The following is a 22,327-nucleotide window of genomic DNA, read 5'->3' as shown; positions in this document are numbered from 1 at the left end:
AATGGTAATATCTTGTAAGTGGTGATGGTTTATTAGAATAGTTTAAGACTGCTGAGAGCTAAAATATAGTAAGATAAATATTCAAAGGCCCTGCTTCTATGTCATCCCAAATGTTTAGAACAAATATCCAAATTTTAAAAATCAGGTACACATTTACATATAACTATTATATGCTAGTTTGCTCACATGCTTTATTACAGGGGAAATTAATAATTTTTAAAACTCTATCTTTCTTCCTTAGAGTGGTTTTCTGGATACTGTCTCATTAAAGAATGTTCAACTACTTTTTTAAAAAGTGAATATAATAATATTACAGTACTTTAGATACCATGAGCTTATTTCAATCTTGAAAATGTGATAAACTTAAGGAAATTGGAAAGTGGTACTCAAAAAATTTCTGGTCACATTTCAGTGGTAGAGCTGTCTTGGGGCTATTTGCACATCTTTTAGAGAAGTGATGTAATAATTCAATCTTCCAGATTTCCAGGAGATTTCTTTTCTAAAGCGGAGAGGCTGTCCTTTTTGACAATTCTTTGATCTCCAAACCTGAGAGAAAAAGTTGAGCTCTGATGATATCCAGGGCCAAGACAGGAACTGCTGTGTCCAGGACACTGCAGTGGGCCAAGAAAAGAGGCCTTTGGCAGAGACACTCTGAGCCTCAGCCTGTACTGTACCAAGCAGAAGTGAGGTCTGGAGCTTTAAGGACAGCCAGGAGCTCTACCTTCCCGCAGCTCCTGCCCTGCCCAATTACAGGGGCTCGTGGACCACTGGGGCTGGGGCAAATATTTCAGTGTTAAGGGGCAAGGCAATAATGCTTGATCTGGAATAATTCATAGGGATTCTGTGAGTATTTCCATCTATGTCATTGTCATTTTGTATTTTCCTGTATCACATCAGCCACAATTATTGCCTGTGTCTATTTGCCTGGTCCTTCTCGATGTAGATATGGACACGTTTGTAATTGTTATGTAAGTACATTTTTATCTAGTCAACTTTAGACAGCTCTAGGTTAACATATCACCACACATTGGGGCATTTATTGGTGTAGGGACATCCTTGTCTCTCTCAATATCTGTGCATAAACTGTGGTGGATGCCAGGGGCCCTGTGCATCCTGCATGTGTTTCCCATCAGAGCTCATTGTTATTACATGAGTTAGAATCACATCTACCTTTTAATTTCAAGCATTGGTTGATTTTTTTGGTCTGTATTTTTGTAATTATTTTTTCATAACTGAGAAAGCAGATGTAAAAAGATTTTGTGTAAGTCATCCCTGCACCAATTTCCAGCTTTCTGTTTCTGAATCTTCCCCAGTGTACATTTGAGTTTCAATTTCTGACCAGTGCTTTCTCTGTCTGCTTCATGTTCCAAATTGGAAATCAGCCCTTTAGCTGCACCCAGCCTGTTCTTGGGATGCAGATATGCAGATGTTTGCTGGTCCAATTGCCTTCTGATTTCAACTCAAAAAGCACCAACTTTATGGATTCCCTCATACATCTTTCCCTTTTACAGTAAAATCAGTTTCCCCTTCTGACTTAGACCTTGGCTGAAGTCAACACATGTTCAGTGAGACCCTTAAAGGACAGTCAGGTGCCAACCTATTATTCACGCTCCTGCCATCAAAGATCCTCTAATCTATTTGAGATACAGACAGGCAAAGAAATCTATTCAGCAAGTTCTAAGCAACCCACTAGTCTGATCAAATATCAAATGGGACAGTCTTAGATTTTTCTTTTGTCCATACTCAAGAAACTTCATCCTGTGTTACATCCCCAGCCATTTGTTTGTTTGCTTCTTTCTTTATATTTTGAGACAGGATCTAAGTTGCTAAGTTGCCCAGGCTGTATTCAAACTTGCAATCCTCTTACTTCAACATCTCGTAGGACTGACTTTATTTGTTTTCAAAGTAAACCATTAAGTCCTAAAACCGTTTTATCTTAGTTGCCTTGTACAGCAACTTTTATAAGGATACTTTCCTCACAGAGGTATAATAGAATCAGATTAACTAAACTTATAGAAAGAAACACTTTCAAATGGAAAACTTTAACTAAGATGGATTTTGTAAGCTCATCCTCTTTTGCAGCTAGGCTCGTGTTTTGCACTGAACTATCTATGCCAAATGATCATTTTTCTAACATTTATTATGCTAACAGAATAAAGTGTGTTGCTAGGTGTTGTGAACAGAATACTGCTTAGGTATTGGTACCACCTCCAGCCTGTGAGCTCCAGAGCAGTATCTGTAGTTGACAAAGTGAGAAGTGAGCACCTTGGTCTAGGGGAACATGGAACATCTTGGCAGGGAAGCATTGGGTAGGACTCATAGGATTGGAGTTGGGATCATAGCAGGAGCTGTGATTGCTGGGATATTAGACAGTAGTGGGAAGCAAGGTTCACCAAGGATGGGATGCTGCTGGGAAGTATGGGTGACTGGCATCATCACAAATCACAGGCAGACCAGGGGAGGTGAAAGTAAAGCTAAAGATGAATAAATTGCTCAAGGAACAGTGTGGCTCAGTGGATCCAGGATGAAGGAATATCTGGTCACCTGTGTGCCTTGCAGAATGCTCATGGCTTTATCCTCAGCCATGGCTGCTCAGTGGTCTTGCCTTCTTTGAATCAAGCTTGAGTAGTCTTGTTTGGCCTTGATGTTCTCTGAACTAACACCTTGCTGTGGATCCTGGCCTGCTCCTGGGGAACAGGAGCTGCTTCTGTGTCTCCACGAAACAAGTGTGTGTGTGTGTGTGTGTGTGTGCACAAGTATTTGTGCACAAGTTGAAATAAGTGTGTGTGTACACAAGTACTTGTGCACAAGTGTTGGAAGTCTGGATCCAAAACCAACTCTTCAAACTTAGATTATATTTTTGTGTTTTTCTTAATAAATATTAAACCATTTATACTAAAAAAAATCAAACCAGCTCTTTTGTAATTTGTACTTTGCATATTTCTTTAATTTATTTTGCTTTAAAATTAAAGGTCTATAACACTGAGCATAAAAAATATATAATTATGTGAGATAATTGCCTATGATATGAAAAGAATAAGTGAGTGTTCAAAAGATTAAGCAAAAATAATAGCTTTATTTTAAAAGGGAGAAAAATGTTAAAGCTTTATTAAAGTGGAAAAATAAACATGATTTATGGAGATGTTTTTCTGAGCTCTAGTTTTGATTATGCCTTAAATGCCCCTCCTGCCTGCTTCCTAAAAAAAAGAGAGAAAAATGATACTTGTGGGGCAAAGAGGAAATAATTATTTCTTCCAAAACATATTTATTTCAATCTGTAGCACCGAACAAGGCTGCTTAGACATAGAAAATTATCCTCCTTCATAGCCACGCTTGCATTTTGCACAGAACTATCTATGCCAAATGGTCATTTCTCTCACATTTATTATGTTAACAGGATAAACGCCAACATTTGTCAACATCTTGTAAATGATGAGCCTTAATGAGCCAAGCTAGTGTTTTCCTTCTCAGAGGAATTTCATTGCAAAATAAGCAAAATATCAGGTTAAAGCAAGTGGGAGGGAATCCCAGAGAACAAACCTTCTCTACAAACATAGATTCCTTGAGGTTTTGCTTAGAGTGGGTTCTAGGATCCAGACCAATTTGTCCAATACCTTTAGAAAATGTTTTAATTATATTTCTAACAAATACTGCAACATAAGTTTCACATGTTGATTCAGCCAAAAAAAAAAAAAGGCACTATCTGAAATCTGAACAGAATGAAAGTGGGGAGGGAGAAAAAGAGGGAGGAGAGAGAGAGAGAGAGAGAGAGAGAGAGAGAGAGATTTACAACCATTGCCCAAAACCAGCAAGGACCAGTAAGCAAGGTCCCCAGCTCATTCTGCTCACACTGGGGCAGGTTCAGAGAGGAGACACGCTTGCTCTAGAAGAAAGAGCCAGGAGGTGTTTATTGTGCACATGTGTGCCTGGCTCAGAAGTAGAAAACAGTACAAGCACCTTGCTTGTAGCAAGAGGACATAAGGAAGGACAAGTGTGAAGCAAGATCATGGGCAGGATTGCCACATGTTCCATGACAAGCTGGGAAGTCAATACCGGACTGTGGTTCACACCACCATTTCAGGCCAGAGATACTCAGTCACCATACTGACATCTTGACTCTAGCAATTACAAACTAAATATATGGGGACACATCACCTATTCCACTCAGTGCCAGTGTCTTCATCTGCAGCATGGAGATAACAAGGCCCACTCAATGAGATTGCTTCCATAGTGAGATGTGATAGACATGCAATGATGCTTCATACATTGCAATTAGTGCCATGATAGTATCTGCCTGATTGAAGACTTCTAACCCACTTAATGCAAAGCATATAGCAAGTGGCTGGCTACCAATTGTCCTATATACAATGACATCCCCCTTATCACACCGAGTTGTGTATGTCTCTGGGGATGTAGTCAAGGTGAGGCACTCCCCTAAAACCTAGAACCCTTTAAAAAATAATAAGCAAAGATTTCAATGCCATCACCGAGCACCTCTTCCTAGCATTATTCCTAGTGTTCCTAAATGCTGGAGAAGAAATATTTGACAATGGAGCTGGAAATGATAACAAATTGCTTGCCATGACAATTCTCAGAGGGTCAAGATGGCTCTTGCCGCTCCACTCATATCCCAAGTGAAAGGAGGTAAGTATATCAAGAAAACAAAGCTTTCTAGGTAATCATATACATATTTCCATTTAATAACCAATGAGCACTCCTAATTTTTGCTTGTTATGTTATTTGACTTTATATTAAATATTTTGAAACCACCATATAAACAAATCAGTGGTAGGTTATTCAGGACATGAAAAGGCTGACAGAGGGAGGACAAAGACCACTATATATGTGTGTGTCCCAGACTCAAGGAGAAAATGATGTTTTTGGTCTTATTAGGGCTGGGACCATAAAAAAAGGGAGGAGAGCATTAAGAAACTGGTGCTGGTCATGGCTGTAGTCACAGTGATGGGTGAGGAAGAGAGACAGCAGGAAGAGAAGGAACAGTGTTCACCAGAGGTGTCACCCATGGAGAGAGGGGCAGTAGAGCACATGAAGATATCAGAGCCTGGGTTAAGTATGAGTACTGTGAAGTCTTCTCAACTGCTTGCTACAGCCAGGCTACATGCTCAATCCGGCTCACAGACTTGGCTTTTGTGGTAATACAGTCACTGTCACAGCCACTCAGCTCCGCCCTGTGGGACAGAAGCAGCCAGTGTGACACATGAGGGCTGAGGGTGACTGCATCCCTAGCAGACTTTCTTTACAAAACCAGCCATGGACTGGCCAGGCCCTGCTGGTCTCTGTCCTCGGTGCTGAACACAAATGGACTCAATCATCCAACCAAAGAACCAATTTCAGCCTTCATTTTCTAGAACTGTAGAATAAGGCAGGGAGCCTAAAGGTCACCCAGACTGGTGACAGGGCTTACTGGCTAGCTGCATAGCTTGTGCTCCTAAGCTGCTAAGCTGTGGCTTCTATTCAGCCATTAAGTTCTCCAGGGTGGGTGTGGGCTCAGACTGGCGAGGGGAGCAGCTGGTGACCATGACGGACTCTGATGTGGCTGGAAAGGGACCAAGGGTAGAATCCAGAGATGGCAGCTCTTCCTCAGTGTCTGAGGTGAGGGATAAATGACCCAGGCTGAGAGGGGAGAAGAGTCCAAATGAGAACTTCTTAAGATTTAAAAGATAGTTTGTGTATGTTTAAATGGTAACAAGAAAATAAACAATAAGATAATTTTTGCAAAATACAAGAAGAAAGGTGTACAGAGCCAAGGAAAGTATCCTCTGTAGAGTAAGTGGGGTAAAGATTGATGGATAAAAGGGCAAGCAGTTATTCAGGAATTGGGAATGGACAGAGGAATCTCCCCAAAGCCTCTATTCCTCTCCATGCAATAGAAAGACATCTACTTAGAGAGAAATGTTTGGGCATCATGGATAAGAGTTTAATTACTTGCTCTGTAGAAAAGCAGTTAAGATGAAAATGAAGAAGTGCATGAACTACAGAGGCCTTGAAGCTAGGGAGACCAAACAGATCTTTCACAAACACTAGGGACTCAGGAAGGGACACACTCCCTCCTGGGACTGGGAGGGGCAGGCTGCATGAATAGGGCTCAACCAGGAAACTGGCTAGTTAGGAAGACAGACATGGAATTCATGTAGAAGGAAAGTGTATTTCTGTACCAAAGTGCACACTTTCATCCATTGCTGAATAATGTCCACTGGGATAGAAGGAAAGGAAGAGCTGACCAGGTAGGATGGGGATGTTGGAGACCAAGGGGTGAGCACAGAAGAACCTGTCTCATCACCCCGGCCAATCATACCCAAGCAGCCCAGGACTAGCTGAGGACACATGGCTGTTTACCATGAGCTAGGACTTAACTGTCAGCCAGTCATTCAGTGCCCTTTGCTTTCTTTTCAAATTCAGAACAGGAAAAGCATCAAGGTGTCTGCTGTGTTGTTTGGAGAGGAACTTCAGCAGCTCAGAAGCCAAACAGTTCAGCAAAGAAGGTGGGTGAGTGCAGAAGCCCATGATAGATAGGAACAGACAGACAAGGCAGGGAATGTGGAATTACTTGGGACAGGGAGACCTGGGAAGGCACACCATGCGTTCTGCTATCTGTTACTTATCGGTGGTGGGTAGGACGCTGGGATGAGCCAGAGGGGTGACCTGTGAGGGAAAGCCCATGGAACATTCTCCAGGGAGCCCGCAGGGCCACGAAGGAGAAAGCCATGTACCAAGTTCCAGGAATACAAGAGAATTGGACTGACCAAGAAGTCCTTGTGAAGCATACTGTCTACATATTTCCATCCCCTGGCTTAAGGATGTGCACACTCACACTCACAATCCAAGTAGATATATCTCAGCCTTGAAGAAGGAAAGAACTCTGTTTTCTTTCTTGATCAATTGTACATCCCTAGTTTAAAATTAGTCCTGTTTCTTGGAATTGATTCCTTGGTTTTGCCTCTTCACTGATTCATTCACCTTGATTATGATGGCTGACTCCAAATAAATTCTTCTTCTTCCCACAAACTGCTCTAGCTTCCAGGTATCCTGACTGTTCTGTGCTAGAATATGCTTTAGGTTTTGCCATCCAATTCTGAAAGTATCTCAGATCTTCCAATGTAAAGTGTTGTGAAAAAGAGATATCTAGGAAATATCTGAATACAGATATTTAACTTTATGGAGTTGATTCATTTGTTTCTGGTTTTGTTTTGGAGACAGCTTCTCACTGAGTAGCCTAGGCTGGGCTGAGACTCCTAACCCTCCTGATTCAGCCTCCCAAGTGCTGGAATTAGTCTTGAACCTCCATGCCCAGTTGAACTTTATGTTACTTTGAAAGCAGAGCCCACACTCCTGGTAGCCTTGCATTATTATGTTTCCTTTCTCAAAAGCTTTCAGTTACTGCACAGGCACATGGGGATGCCAGCAGAAAAGGAAGGGAGGAGGAAGCAGAGATGGAAATACGTGGCCTGGGCTGGCACAGGGACCCATAGTCATGGAGCAGGGAGGGAGCAGATGCCAGGGTCACTTGCTGAAGGCCCAGCTCTTATGGACTCTGACTTCTCTAAGAGCCCCGCTACGTGGAGTCTTTCCCCAGCATGTTCACAAGTTCTCCAGGTCTGAATGGGCACCTGGCTCCTCCTGGCCTGCCCCCCCCAGGGCACATACCAAGGGCAGAGTCAACCCTTATTTTCATCACAGCACACAGTGAGTACAGTTTTTGAGCTACTCTTCTGAAATATCTTCTGTGAAGGAGAAAAGTGGTAGAGTTTCTAGAATTTAGCATGTGTCACCTCGAGTCCAGTTATGAAGTTGAGAAATTAGAAAACGTGGAAGTAAAAAACATTAAATGCAGGCCATGGAATAAGGATGGTGGGAATCCCTGTGGCAGAATTCCACCTTCCATCCTAGTTTCTCCTCACTGTCTTGATTTAAAATCCCACCCTGAAGAACAAGGCAGAGATGAAAAAAGTATCTCTATTGTCATACAAGTCCTCTGGCCAAAGGCAAATGCTTGTCCCAGACGCTCATGTCACAGGAGAGAGAAGAGAAGAGACCATGAAAGGTGCTTTATTCTTTGTGACTGAAAGATAGTGAAAGGTTTCATTAAGCACCTAGGATTCAGGGTTAGAAAATATATCAGTTTCTTCACAAATTATTTTCTTGATCTCTACATTCTGAGTTTGTAAAGTAATGAGACCACTTAATGTATATGGTGATAACCCCAATTGTTATTTTGGAGAAGGAAATCAATGTGGAGCTTATTTTTCTCTTTTCAATAAGTATTAGTTCTCCCATCCAAGTACTAACCAGGCCCGACCCTGCTTAGCTTCCAAGATCGGATGAGATCAGGCACATTCAGGGTGGTACGACCATAGACAATAAGTATTAGTTCTATACAAGTGTGCATTTATAAATTCTGCAGATGGGAGATGTAAGGAAACTTGAATAGAAAAGCATTCATCATGTAACAGAAGAAAAATATGTACTTATTAAAGGAAATACAAAGTTTGATTGAAGGAAAGTGATATTGAGGTATTGGCAAGAAAATGCTTAGTCTGACAACATCAAGTGTTGGTGAAGTTGTTGGGGTGCAAGACTCTTCAATATGGCTATGAAAATTATCCTTTAGAACAACCCTTAGGCAGAGCATGATAGCTGTGGAGGTGTACATATTGAGAAAAGGGACATATCCACAAATGCCCCAATTCCAAGAGGGATGAAAAATTGGAAACAACATCAATAACTAACAGTCTCTCAGGAATGCTAGTCTTTCTGCCCAATGCTCAGGGAAAATTGTAGAAGGAAAACAGGCTTTGTGCAAATCACAATATGGTCACTAACATGACCATATAGTTGTAGTCTCAATTTTAGTGTAAGAGCTAGATTATACCCCTGGCTCTGCCATTGATTATGATTACAGTTTTTTGTCCATTGGAGAATTACCTGATTTTTCTTAGTTTCTTCATTGATAATAGCAATATTTACCTTGTAGTTTTCTGCAAAGGGGTATTTATTTAAGAAAATTTGTGTAAGTCATATAACACAACACCTAGAATAGGATATGTACTCAGTCACTAAAACTGGATAACTCTAGCAGTGATGACTGGTGATACAGGCTTCCACAGATAGGCTACTTAAGCCCTGAGCCAAACCTTTCTTTTTCAACCACATAAGCTGCAGTCCTGTTGCATAAAACTACGGTAGCATTTGTCCCCACATAGGAGCTGGGCATGGCAGCCAGAGGAGAGCATGTTGGCCAGGGGAGGGGCATATCTCAAGACAGCATCCACTGCTCAGAAAGGGGCAGCACGCTTGGCTGCAGAGTAGAAGGTTCTCATCAAGCAGAGCTGGAAATCATTATGTTATCTGAGCTCTGGCCTAGAACCCACCCCTAGGGAAGGAAAGGACCATGGTTTCTTCTTCATTACTTCATACAGCCCCTTAAAGGAGTCTCAAGAAGCTATGAAAAAATACCTGAAGTTTTCATCACTGTAACAAAAATACTTGAGAAAATCATCTTATAATTAGAGAGGGTTTCATTTTGGCTCACAGTTCCCAAAGTTGTAACCTATGTTCATGTGGCCCTGTTACTTTGGATCTGCAGTGAAATAGTACGTTAGGACAGGAACGAGGGGCAGAGGAAGGCTGCATACCTCATGGCAGCCAGAAAGCAAAGAGAGAGAAAGAGGGCAAGTGGCTGGAGTCCCAATATCCCTTCAAGGCCAAGCCTCCCTTGACCTCACTTCCTCCTACTCATTCCTACTTCCTATGAGATCCACCTCCCAACAGTTGCACAGGCTGGGACCAAACCTTTGATACAAGGGCTTTTGGGGAACATTTAAGATCCAAACTAGAGCAGCAGCCAATGGGAAAGTACACATATAACAGAAAAATGCAGTAATAATAATGATTGCAGTAATAATCCTCATCATAACAGTGGGCTCCACAATGTGCCAGGCACTATATGCAGTGCTTGACTGCATAATCTGTCATTCAATTAAGACAACAATTTGCATGAGGTAAGTCTATTACAGTCTCCATTTCAGAGACAGGGCAAAGGAAAGGAAAGCAAAACAACTTGCTCAAGGTGCCAACGCTAGTGAATAGTAAGTGCAGCTAACACACTTAAATGGAGGTGGAGGGCTGGCCGCAGGCTCCTGTGTTCTCCTGAGGACCCCCTACACAATATCTTTGAGCAGAGATGACACTCACCATTCCCATGTCAAAACCCAGCATGTCCTATCTGCCAGAGGCACAAGTTAGGAAAGAATGGTTACGCTGGGACTGGATATGGCAGGCACCAGCCCCAGGGAGGCCACTTTCAAGGTACAGTGTTACTTATTTAGCTTTGTGATACAGACATGCAAATAAATGTCACTATAGGTGAAGCTTGGGTCTCAGTGAGAAAGTCTTCTTACTGATGTTTTCTGAAACAGAAAGTCTCTCTCCTCTCCTTTATTTATAAAAAGAAAATCATCAGCTTCCAAAGCACAGCAAGTACAAGCTCCATCTATAGCTTATTTCTCTAAGTAATCCCATGAAGTAGGCTCTTGCAAACCACTTAGCTGAGGGAACGTGCTAACACACCGGTCTCAACAACGTGCTCATGTGCTCCTGGCCAATTTCTTGTCTTGCTCCATGGCCCCAGCTGCTGCTTGAGCTGTCATTTCCACGCACTCCCCAGAGACAATGGAAAGCAAGTGGGCTTCCTGGAAGCAGAGAGGGAAAAAGCTAGAAACATCTGTGGCTGACAAAAGAAATATAATAATGCTAAATATGGGATACATAATAGCAGTGCTATTCAGATGATGCTGCCAGAAAATGGGAGCAAAACAATCTTAAGACAGGTCAAGGCTACTTCCTTGCAGCGATGGGCAGGTAACATTATCTGATGAGCAGGACGCCTCCATCTCTCTTCCTCAGTGCCAGCTCAATTACAGGGGGCCGAAGGGTCTGAAAGCCTTGTGAGGTGCCGGGATGCAAGCTGGGCAGCCCCAGGATAGAGAGCCACATAATCCCAGAGGTTGGAATGTGGGTTCTTCCCGGTATGGGAGATTACAAGTGAAATAATGATTTCCCATCAGTCAGGATGTGGCTCAGATAATGCACTTTACAAAGGGCTCAAATGAGATCACTTGAGAGGATGAATCAGGTTTAAAATTGTATTAAGATGTGACATGGAGAATTGTGTGCATGTTCCTGTGCACCTTCAGATTTTAATTTTTCTGGCTGTGTAAGGAAAATATAAAACTAGCACACTGAGGCCTTGACGTGGAGTATAGAGGAACAAGCCACACAGACTGGGGAGAAACTTGGGGCTGTTGAAAGCCAGGCAAATGTGGAATTGTGTAACCCCAAATGAGAGTCCAGAGAACAAAATTCATGACATACAGAGTGATTCCTTAACTGATTTGACCAGAATGCTAACCTCTCTTTATTTTTGCCAAGGATATGGCCTGGATTTTAGTTTGTCACAGAATGAAAAGTTTCAAAATGCTTAATTTTTAATCAAACAGCAAAATAATTCTCTATATTAATTATATTATCACTTGTATACTTGGAGACTCTTAAAATTGCTGAAATGACCATAAATTTTCCTGCTGGTGACATTAGCACATTCATTTTTATAGTTGTGATTCTTTATCTGAAATTCTATCTCCAGCCATGCCTGTTTAAAACCAAAGCATTTAGACCACATTCTAAAAATATGTTTGTGGAATTCAGTGATGAAGGACAATGATCCAACTTTAACCATCTTCGATCTATGAGATATGCTTTCCTTTTAGCACAATCTACATCTTTGAGTTCTTTTCCTAAGAGAGACATTAACCTTTTCAACATTGTCTGAGAAAACCAATCTACTTTAAACTCTGGAGACATAGAACACTTAAATGATGACACTCATTATATGATGTATTATCATCAATATTTTTCACCAGGTAGCTATATTTTTAAAAATGTAACTGCAAAATATTGATCATAGTAGTAGGGGTATGTCCGCGTGTGAGTGCATGTTGCTCTCTATTCCCTTAGTCCTATAGAATCTTTAATTTCTGTATGCCTATGTACTTAAGGTATTGTTTGCAATACAGTTAACCGTTAAAATAGCAGCTGCCAAAATCAGCTAGTCTGGAGTATAAATAGCAAACTCTCCCTAACTGCTCAATGAATATTACACACAGGAGCAAGCACAGCCTTTGTTTTAGGGAGAACTGAATGGTCACATAAGAAATAAAAGATACTAGAGATTTAAAAGGACTTTAGGCTCTCCCATGCTCTGTGGTTTTGAAAAATGTTTCTCCCATCTAACCACCCTTTTCTGTATGACAGCAAGTAGATGTACGAAAAACAGAAATTTAAGTGACAGAAAGTCATCATCGCTCTCTCAGCCTAACAGAAGTTGTCACTCTGAGGGCCTGTTCTTTCATCACACAACAAGCTCTTAATATGCTGGGTGCAACCCATCTTTCCAGGGAAGACTGAATGGATGTTGCCAATAATTACACCGAGGTAACATATTATGGCCAGGAAAAAAAAAGATATAAACCCATTTGAAGAATATGTACTTCAATGAGAATGAAATTGTGATGGTTGGTCATGCAATGCATAGACAGGGCACCAGAAGTTTGCATGTTGGTTTTACTGGGTTATTGTGCATACTATGCTTTAAACCATTATGTACTAAAATATATCTAGTTCTTTCTCAGTACCTTGGACTTGTGCATTCTCCATAAATGATTTAGCTTCCACAATCCAGGGTGGTGATTTTAAACCAAATAGCAAAGGACACTGTGGTAATAGGATTATAATTTAAGGAGTTGTTTTGTGCATCAGTCTCTGTACTATCCCAGTCTTCCCTCAGGCTGCCTTATACTCACAAGGTCTGGAGTCACGTGTCACAATGTTTTCACTGAAGCATTCATTGTCCCATGAGTTTGAAAACCCATTGCACTTGTCTGTTTGTTTTTATTTACAACTTGTGGCTGCTGTGTGGATGAGCTGGTGATCTATGGTTTCAGTCACCTGGACTTTCTGCTTTAAGTCTGCTGGGCCTGGAATTAAGTCATTTCGAAAGGCCTTTTGCAGATAGTCCCTTTGTAAAAGAAGTTAGGTAACTGTAGAAGAGGCTATGGCAGATGATGCGACAATAGCCTGTAAAATCTGCAGGAAGTTCCAGGATGGAATTGTTCTCACACAAAATAGCCATCAAAGGGACTCAGTTTTCCCCCTCAGTCATGCTCACAGACTCACCAATTGAGGAAATTCGCACACTCTGCGAGGAAAAGGATAAACAGGTTAGTTCCTATCTTTCTTACAGACACGGCCCCCACCCCTGGAAATACTCAGTGGAGCCCAGCAGGATTCCATAGCCATGGGTAAGTGTTCAAGAACAGTATCCCCAGTGTGAATGGGCTGTACTTGTGATGCGGAGGCTCCCAGATGGAGGTGTGGATGTACATAAAGATATACTCTGCAGACGTGTTGACCAGAGGGCTGCAATCAGTCCGCACTTCTCTTGGATCAAAGACTGCTTTTTTTTTTTTTTTTGAGAAATTTTCTCAAAAGGAAAATGTATTTGACAGGTTTGTTAAAAAATTATTTTATTTGCAATTTCTTCTGATACAAGACTTTTCGGAAAAATTCTTACAAGAGGCTGATCATATGTACAGCTTCTGCGGCTCCCAGGCAGGTAATGAAAGTAGTCACTTATTGATATCATATTCTAGATTTTTGCCCAAAACAATACAAATATACATATCCTGAGCTCACTAATGTAACTCTTGCAGAATTGACTAGGCAGGTGTTTCCTATTTCTTCTCTTCGAAGAGCTGAGATCTAGAAAGAAAACATGTCAACACCAAAAATGTCTGGATAGCCCTTCACTCTTAGGGTCCTTAGAGCACAGAGAATCAAATATTTTTATAACTTGTGGGACAGATGTGCCTAGATTTGCCTGCCAAATTCACATAAAGCAAAGGTATTTGGGAGGGTAGGTTGTCATCAAGTAAAGGTAAGCGATTTCTTTACTGAGAAGTTACAGAGAATTTTCTGGATCAGTGCAAATAAATGAAAAGCTGGTCTACCAACATGTTACTGAAGTTCCCAAATCAAGCTTGTGGTGAAGTGACTCTAAATGCACTCTGTAATAAAAGTGCATCCAATAGTTGCTACAATCAGTTTTCAAAAGTCATTCCTCATCAAAGTAGAGCTAAGTCACTTCAGGGACTGGAGTGTTGCCAGAGGCCTGCATGAGAACACACATGAGGCAGAATCTACATGACATCATTCATGTGGCAGAACTACATGAGCAAGGCTAGTAGCAATCTTGTGGCAGATGGGCACCAACAGGAACACCACCTCAGAAGGGGGAAATCAGAAGACAGCAAACGGCCAGGGACTCTGTCCTAAAGAGTGGGGTTGGAGAGCTGAGGTGAGCCTGAAACCATGGGTTAAGATAACCTGGTGTTCAAAGGCACAAGCTTTATTTAGTAAGTACTCACCTGATGACCTTGTAACTGTGTCTTCATAGGAGTTATTTAGGACTCAGTTCACACATCTGTAAAATTGAAATAGCATATTTTCACACATTTTAAGCACTAGATTGAGTAATACATATGCATTCTACTCAGCCCCCTGTGTCCATGAGTTCTGGGTCCGTGGATTCAATCAACTGTGGAACATGAAAAAGAATTGCACCTGTACTGAGCAAGTACAGACTTATTTATCATGTCATTATTTCTTAAGTAATATATTGTGCACACTACTACATAGCATCTACATTGTATTAGGTATTTTAAGTAACCTAGAGATAATGTTAAATATATGGGAGAATGTGGGTGGATTATACGTAAGTATCATGCAACTTTATATAAGGGACTGGAACATCCATAGGTTTTGGTTTGTATAGGGAATCTTGGAAGCAATTTCTGCAAATACAAAGGGAGGAAAATATAGTGCTTGGTTTGATTTCTGCAACATTGCTATTGTCCATAAATAAAGTTGTTCTCACATGTTTTTTAATCAGAACAGGAGCTAAAAATTAAATGCACCTCTATTACTTACCTTGATTACCCAAAAATCATCCTCATATTTTCCCTGTATCTTGAGAATATAATAAGATTTTTGTATGCAATTATAAATAAATATCATAGTACCTGGATGGGCTCTATCATTAAATAATACTATCATTCTTTCCTATCCAGTTCAGGAACTTACATTTATTTCTTTTAGTGTCTGAGAAAAAAATTTAAGGCTTTCTTTTTAAGAAATAAAGTATAGAAAAAATATTTAAAAGACCATAATGCATCCCAAAATGACCTGCATTTTTAAAAAAAGTAGAAATTTGCTGGAGAAAGGGAAATAGGAAAGATTGCTAAAGGCCAATATCAAGGTGCACACACAGGATGCGCTTGGGAACAGAGATCATTTGCAAGACAATGAAGTCTGAACCCACAGTATGGTGTCTGCTGCCCCAAATCCACTTCATTAGCCATCATGGCAGACCTGGATACAAGGTGATCTAGAGTTTAACCCCTTCACCACATCTGCTACTACAAACCTGGTCCAAGCCAACACCCATCTCTTTCTAGATTTTTGCTGTATCTTTTCCCTAGACTTCCTAACCCACCACAGTCTCCTGCTAAAGACAAAGTGATTGTCCCCAAATCCCAACTCCTTCCTGAAGCAAGGATTAACTAAAAAGATGTATTCTTTTTTCCTTTTTAATTATTTAATTTCCTTTTGAATTTATTTCATTTAAAAATAATTGTAAATAAGCATGCATTTTAAGACACAATAAAGGTATCTCTACAGTCCACCTGGTTGCTCCCTACAGTAATGTACTGCAGCTCTATGGTACAATGTCAACCAGAATATCACATGGACGCTGTGCATTTGAGGCTCCACAATCATCTCCTGTATTCCTTTTTTATAGCCACCCAGATGTCTTTCTCACCCTTTTTTCTAGCCCCATCGATCACTCATCTCTTCTCTTTTTTCATAAATTTGTCATTTCAAGAATAATGTATAAATAGAATCATGCAATATGTAACCTTTTGGATTTTTTGCATCTTTTAATATAATTCCTGGAGTTGCGACCAAGTTTTTCTGAATACCACTGGTTTGCTCATATTTTTATTGGTATGGTTACACCAAAATTTATTTATATTTCATTCACTAAAGACCTTCTACATTCTTTCCAGGTTGGGATTATTATGTGGAAAGTTGCTATGAATGAATATCCATATAGAGATTTTTTAATGAACATAAATTTTCATTTCTTTGGGCTTAATACACCAAAGTCCCATTGCTGGGGTGTATGGTAATAACATGCTTACTGCTAGAGTCTAGATCTTCCATGTCTCTCCGGTATCCTAAAGGTTAAAAGATGAGACCCAGGGTAATGCAATTGAAAAGTGGTGAATCTCAGGAGAGAGGGGCTTACTAGGAGGTCTAGGTCATTGGTGTGCACCCTCCATTTGGGGTTGTCGGAACACTATCTCTTCCTCTTTCTGTTTTGCCCCTGTGTTGAGGTGAACTGTTCGTTCCATTACAATGATCCACTATGACATACTACCTCACAACAGGCTCAAAAGAATCATGGCTCAGGCACCATGAACTGAACCTTCTAAAACTGTGAACCAAAATGAAACTCTCCTCTTTACAAGTTACCATTTCAGGTATTTTATTACGATAATAGGAAGCTGACTTGCATATTTACATTTAGAAGAAACTTTCCAAACTTGTACAGTACACCTGGGTCAAGTTACTTTGGAACAAACAATGTATGCGTGATCTGACTTTCTTTGTCCTTACTTGTATTTAGTGTTGTCATTTATTTTTAAATTTTAGTTATTCTAATGAGTGTGCAGTGGTATATCACTGTAGTTTTAATTGCATTGTAATAGCTAATGAAATGGAATATTTGTTCATGGCTTATTTGCCATTTGTGTATCCTTTTCTGTGAAATGTTTGTTCACATATTTTGCCCATTATCAATATTTTATTGAACGTTAAATTTTTGAAAGTACCTTATATATTTCAGCTACTATTTCTTTGATGGATATGTACTTTACAAATGTTGTCTCTCAGTCTGTAGCTTGTGTAGTCTGCCTCCAAATGGGTTTTCTCTGAGCAAAGGCTTTTGAACATTTATGGTAAGGTTCAATTTCTCAATTTTTTCTCTTATCAGTAATGCTTTTGATATTTGGGTTAGGGAGATTTAATTATTCTTTCCCTATCTTTCAGTACCAAAGATTTCCTATTTTTTTCCTAAAAGATTTAGAGATTTATTACATTTTAAATTCTGATTCAATTCTTATATAAATTATGAGATTTAAGTCAAATTTCTTTTTTTTTCTGATTCTAGATGTCCACGTTTTCAGCACCACTTACTGAAGAGTGTCTTTGTATTAGTCTGTTCAGACTTCTACACCAAAAGCCATAGATGTCATGTCTCAAACAAGCATTTATTTCTCAATTTTCTGGAGGCTGGGTAGTCCATGACCAAGGTGCCGGTTGATTTGGTTCCCAATGTTGTATCTCTTCCTAGGGGCAGACAATACCCTTCTCACTCTGTCCTCACCTGTCAGTGAATGAGTGCTTTCTGTCTTGCTCTTCTCATACAGAAACTAACTGAATTATATGAGCCCCACCCTCTGACCTCAGCTAACCCTAATGACCTCCCAAGTCTCTATCACCAAATAGCACCACATTGAGGGTTCGAGCTTTAAAATATGAACTGTCTGCTTTTCAGAAAGGGGAAACCTATTCCCATCTACAGGACTGCCCCAAACCTTTTGAGTTGCCTGTATGCCTCTGTGAAAACTCTCTTGGCCATATTTTGTGTGACTATGTCTGGGCTGCCTGCTTCATTACACCATGCAGATCACCCACTATTTTGGGTAGTAGAGCTAGATAGTAGTCCTTAGTGTTTGTAAAGTAACTCTTCTCATTCTGTGCTTCTTTTTCAAAATTATTTTAACTATTTTAGGGTCTGTGACCTTCTGTATAAGTTATAGGATGTTGGACACTGTGTATAAAAACTAACTGGAAATTTTATAAGAATTACACCGAATGGTCCATGTGTATAAAAACTGCATAAAGATAAAAACAAAAGGAAATTGATGGCTCAATCTGAGGAAAATTGACATCTTTACTACATGAATCCTTCAATTTATGAGCCATCTGTGACCACCATTCTCCTCATGAGTGACGATCAGGTTGAGGATCTTTGTCCCACTGGGCTCCACCCAACCCTGGGTTGAGGAAGTGGAGTGCTGTCAGCCCTGCCTCTAACTCCCTTCTTGGTGCTGAGTGGAGATGGAGCTCAGTTCAATGCTAGCCACCTCTGGCTCCCTCTTGGTAGGAGAATCTGAGTATGCTTGGCACTGTGGGGTTGGTGATGTAAGACCAGCTCTCCGCTTGGTCCCATCTACATTACCAGCTGCATAGGCAGAGCTCATGGTCTGTGTCTGTTATTCTTGTGGAGGTGCATGATGAATGCTGACGTCTGGCTTGTGGGTTGGGTGCTAGGGTTGGGAGTATTATAAAGAAGGCTTTCTGGTGATAGGTCACCTCTTTTCAGCCATGTGTCTTATGGGAACAGGCTTTTCTTGTACCTCTTCTTATCTATTCACTTGCCTTGAGTCATTGCTTACTGCAGAGACTTCCTCCCGCATTTCTACATAGACACTGAGGTTTTACCTATCTGCATGCCAAGTACGTCCATCGCCATGGCTAGTTCTGCTGACTGGGGCAATCTCCCTGTAGATATCCACAGGGACACCTCCTTCATATTGTTGTCACCTCTGCAAAATAATGTCTTTCCAGAACCTTCAATGTGTGGCCCTAGGATTTGGAGTCTCCATCAATCAATTTTATTTCAATCATTGCAATCATCACGATTGGACATGTGTCCTTAGTTGATTACTCTTTTAAGAGGGCAAAGATGAACACTTTTTGTTTTATTCGCTTAATATTAGTTCAGTAAATGTTACAGGAAGTTTTATTCTTATTTTCAAATTAAGAAATTGAAGTATGACAAGGTTAGTTTCTTAGAGAAACACCACTGTTCTGTACTCAGGGACAATAGGATGCTTCCTGGATTCCATGTGTGTAGTTGTCAGTCAACTGATGGGACAACTCCAGCTCAGTATGTTTTAAATGCCAATGAGGTGTCAGTGACTTCAGGACACTCAGTAGCAACTGGTTTTACCAAAAGTGAAAGCCCATATAGATTTATACCTATGGCCACCATCCTGTGAAGCCATTCAAAACCATTTTGCTTGGGAAAATTCACACCATTTCTCAGGCATGTGTTAGATTGCTCAGTGTCAATACTCAAGGACCCAAGTGCTACATAATCTTCATTACTTTATAATTACATTTCAATTTCAGAAGTGCTCCTCCTATTTGTTTTCTGGGAATCTCTTTGGAAACTTATCAAGTAATTAGTTGATCAGCTTACCTTTGAGCATCAAGTGGTATTTTATCTTAATCTAAGATGTCTTTAATAACAAGGTATCAGTGACGTGATAATTCAATTCTGAAGCCTCCAGAGACATCCTTACATTCTATTTGTCATACAAAAGGAGAGACTTACTCAAGTGGAATGAATATCTGTGTTTAGTTATATTTATCACTGCTGCTAAATTATGAATGGAAAATATAACTGTGCCAAATATTATGTGTATGATATATTAAAATAAAAATAAGCAGTATTGATTTACTGTAATTATTTCATGACATATGTCATAATAAATTTAATCTAAAAGTATAGCAACAATTTATTTGGGGCACAAGTAATAACCATATCCCTGCATCTTTTTAAATGGAACTTTTGTCTCTCTCTCTTTCTCCCTCTCTCCCTCCCTCTCTCTTCCTTCCTTCCTCTGTCTTTCTGAGTGTCATAAATTCCTCACAACGCATTGTTTGTATAAATTTTAGTGTATAATGAATTACATCATTTCAATATATAATCTTCCTACAATATTTTGTAGTTGGTGAGTTAAAAAACCACAAGTTGGCCTTACCATATAAACTAATGCTTTTACAAAAAAAAAAAAAATCTAGTGGGACTTTGCTGTTTACAAAGACTGAATAACCTCTCTACCTTTTATACACTGCATTTGTATGAGGGGTACCCAGAACTAAGCCTCTCTGATAAATCTACCTCCTTTATTTCAGGGAACTTGTCCAGCCTTGTACATGTACTGATACATAGTGATGAGTTTCATTTGTTAGCAATGTGTAGGAAAATCTCTTCAATTTCTTCATCTGTGACTAAGAGGAGAATAAGGTAGTTATTTGGACATATATCAGGTTTTTGGTTGTAAACTCTGAGAGTTACTGAAATGTAGAAATTTAGAAATTATTGCTAGTTTTAGGTCTTCTGATTAATACTTCTGAGCAGCACATATTTCTAAGAAATTGTATAAAATAATAAGAGCCAGGCTCTGTGTCACAAAGACCTTAGTGCCCAGCACAGAGCGCAAAGCCAAGATATCTGGTCTCAAATTCTGGCACCTGCACTTGGGGCTGTAGGTAATGCTGAGGTTGAATATTTTTGTCCCCAAACTCAAGTGCTGGAAACTTCAACATTACTGTGATGCTATAGGGAAGTGGAGGTCTTTGAAGGTTATTAGGTCAAGAAGGCACAACTTTCAGGAATATTATTTGTGCAGTACACACGTACAGAGGTCTAGAGAGCTGCCCTGTTCCTTCCACCAGCTGAGCACACATCCTCCCCAGACACCAAAGCTGTCACTGCCCGAATCTAGTACCTCCCAGCTCTACAAGAAATGAGTTTCTGTTGTTTAGAAGCTACGCACCCTAGGATGTTTTGATATAGCAGCCTAAGCTGATAAAGAAAGACAAAGTTACTTATCAGTACAAGATTTCCACATGTTTCAAAAGCAAAGTCCTAACAGAACTCATTTCACAGTATTGGTGTGAGGTTTAAATATGTTAATCTTCATAAAGCTCCTGGAAGGCTTCTTGGCACCTAAATGCTAGCTATTATTCCAGAGGAGAAGTTGGCACTAAAAGGCTACAGTGTCCTTGGTCCACGAGGCCTCTGTTACATTACCTTCCAATCATGACTCCCAGTGGTACAATGGAAGAACCATTTGTTGCAAAAAGCTAAGAGTGAGACATAACTACTCTATCGCTTTTTTTTTTTTTTTGGGAAATAGAAATCATCTTTAATGTTACCCACCCCATTAAGTTTATTGATACATTTAAAGCAAACAATGCAGTTACATTCAACATTGGGATCTTGTACTTTATATGATATGTCTTGGTTCTCATTTTTGTAAGACTACTACTGTTAATAATTTGGTATATATTTTATTCAGTATCATGTGTATTTATATACATATACCCTACATATATATATCCTTTGCAAAATTCAGAGGTAGATTTTTTTCAGTCTTGCTGTTTGACTTCATATTAAGTTGTATGAACTTGCCAGTGTCCCTTGCTATTAATGGCTTGATAATATTCCTTTGTATGCCATATTTTGAGCATTAAAGTTGTTGTCATGTGGAGGTACAAGATTCCAACGAGTGTAACTGTACTGTGTCCCTAAAATGTACCAATAAACTCAATTAAAGCTGAAAAAAATTTTTAAAAAATACTCTACCACTTTTAAGAAGCAGAGCCAATTCTCTATGTGGGATTTGTTATTCTTTATAGGGCCTTATCACGAATGTTTTTATTTAAATATTCATTCTATACAGATTTAATTCATTGTGCTGAGGTATGTTCTGTAGGAGAAAACAAACTAGTCTAGACCAAAATGTAATGGACTGTAATCAGCTTATGGCTAGTATTAGAGGGTAAAAAGAAGAAAACAGAGTGAGGAATGGATAAATGCATAAATACATAGCTAGGTAGATATATACAAACATACACAGATACATAGATTCTCAGACAGATAGGACAGGTACAGGTGATAGAAGCGAAAGAGACTGGGAGGAGGGAGAGGAAGGGAGACAAGAACAAAGGGAGACAGGAAGAGAGGGAAGGAGCTCTGACTGATCTAGAACTGAGTGACCTTACTGCTACCTAGCCTAAGTAGGGTATTCTGCGGAATACCCACACACATCGTTTAAACAACCTATCCGTTTGTTTGTTTGTTTGTTTTTGGTACTGGGGATCGAACTTGGGTCCTTGTACTTGTGAGGCAGGCAGCAAAACCACTGAGCTAAATCCACAGCAAATGGCCTATCAATTTAAACCTAGGATATTTCTTATTGTCCTCTTTGCTCCTCTGTCTCTCACCAGCAATGTGGAGAGGCCATGCTTCCTGCGCAAGTCCTCTAAC

This window comes from Fukomys damarensis, unplaced genomic scaffold (genome assembly GCF_012274545.1).
Source record: "Fukomys damarensis isolate Sample0158 unplaced genomic scaffold, DMR_v1.0_HiC HiC_scaffold_9, whole genome shotgun sequence".
Lineage (NCBI taxonomy): Eukaryota > Metazoa > Chordata > Mammalia > Rodentia > Bathyergidae > Fukomys > Fukomys damarensis.
This window is presented reverse-complemented; position numbering follows the sequence as displayed.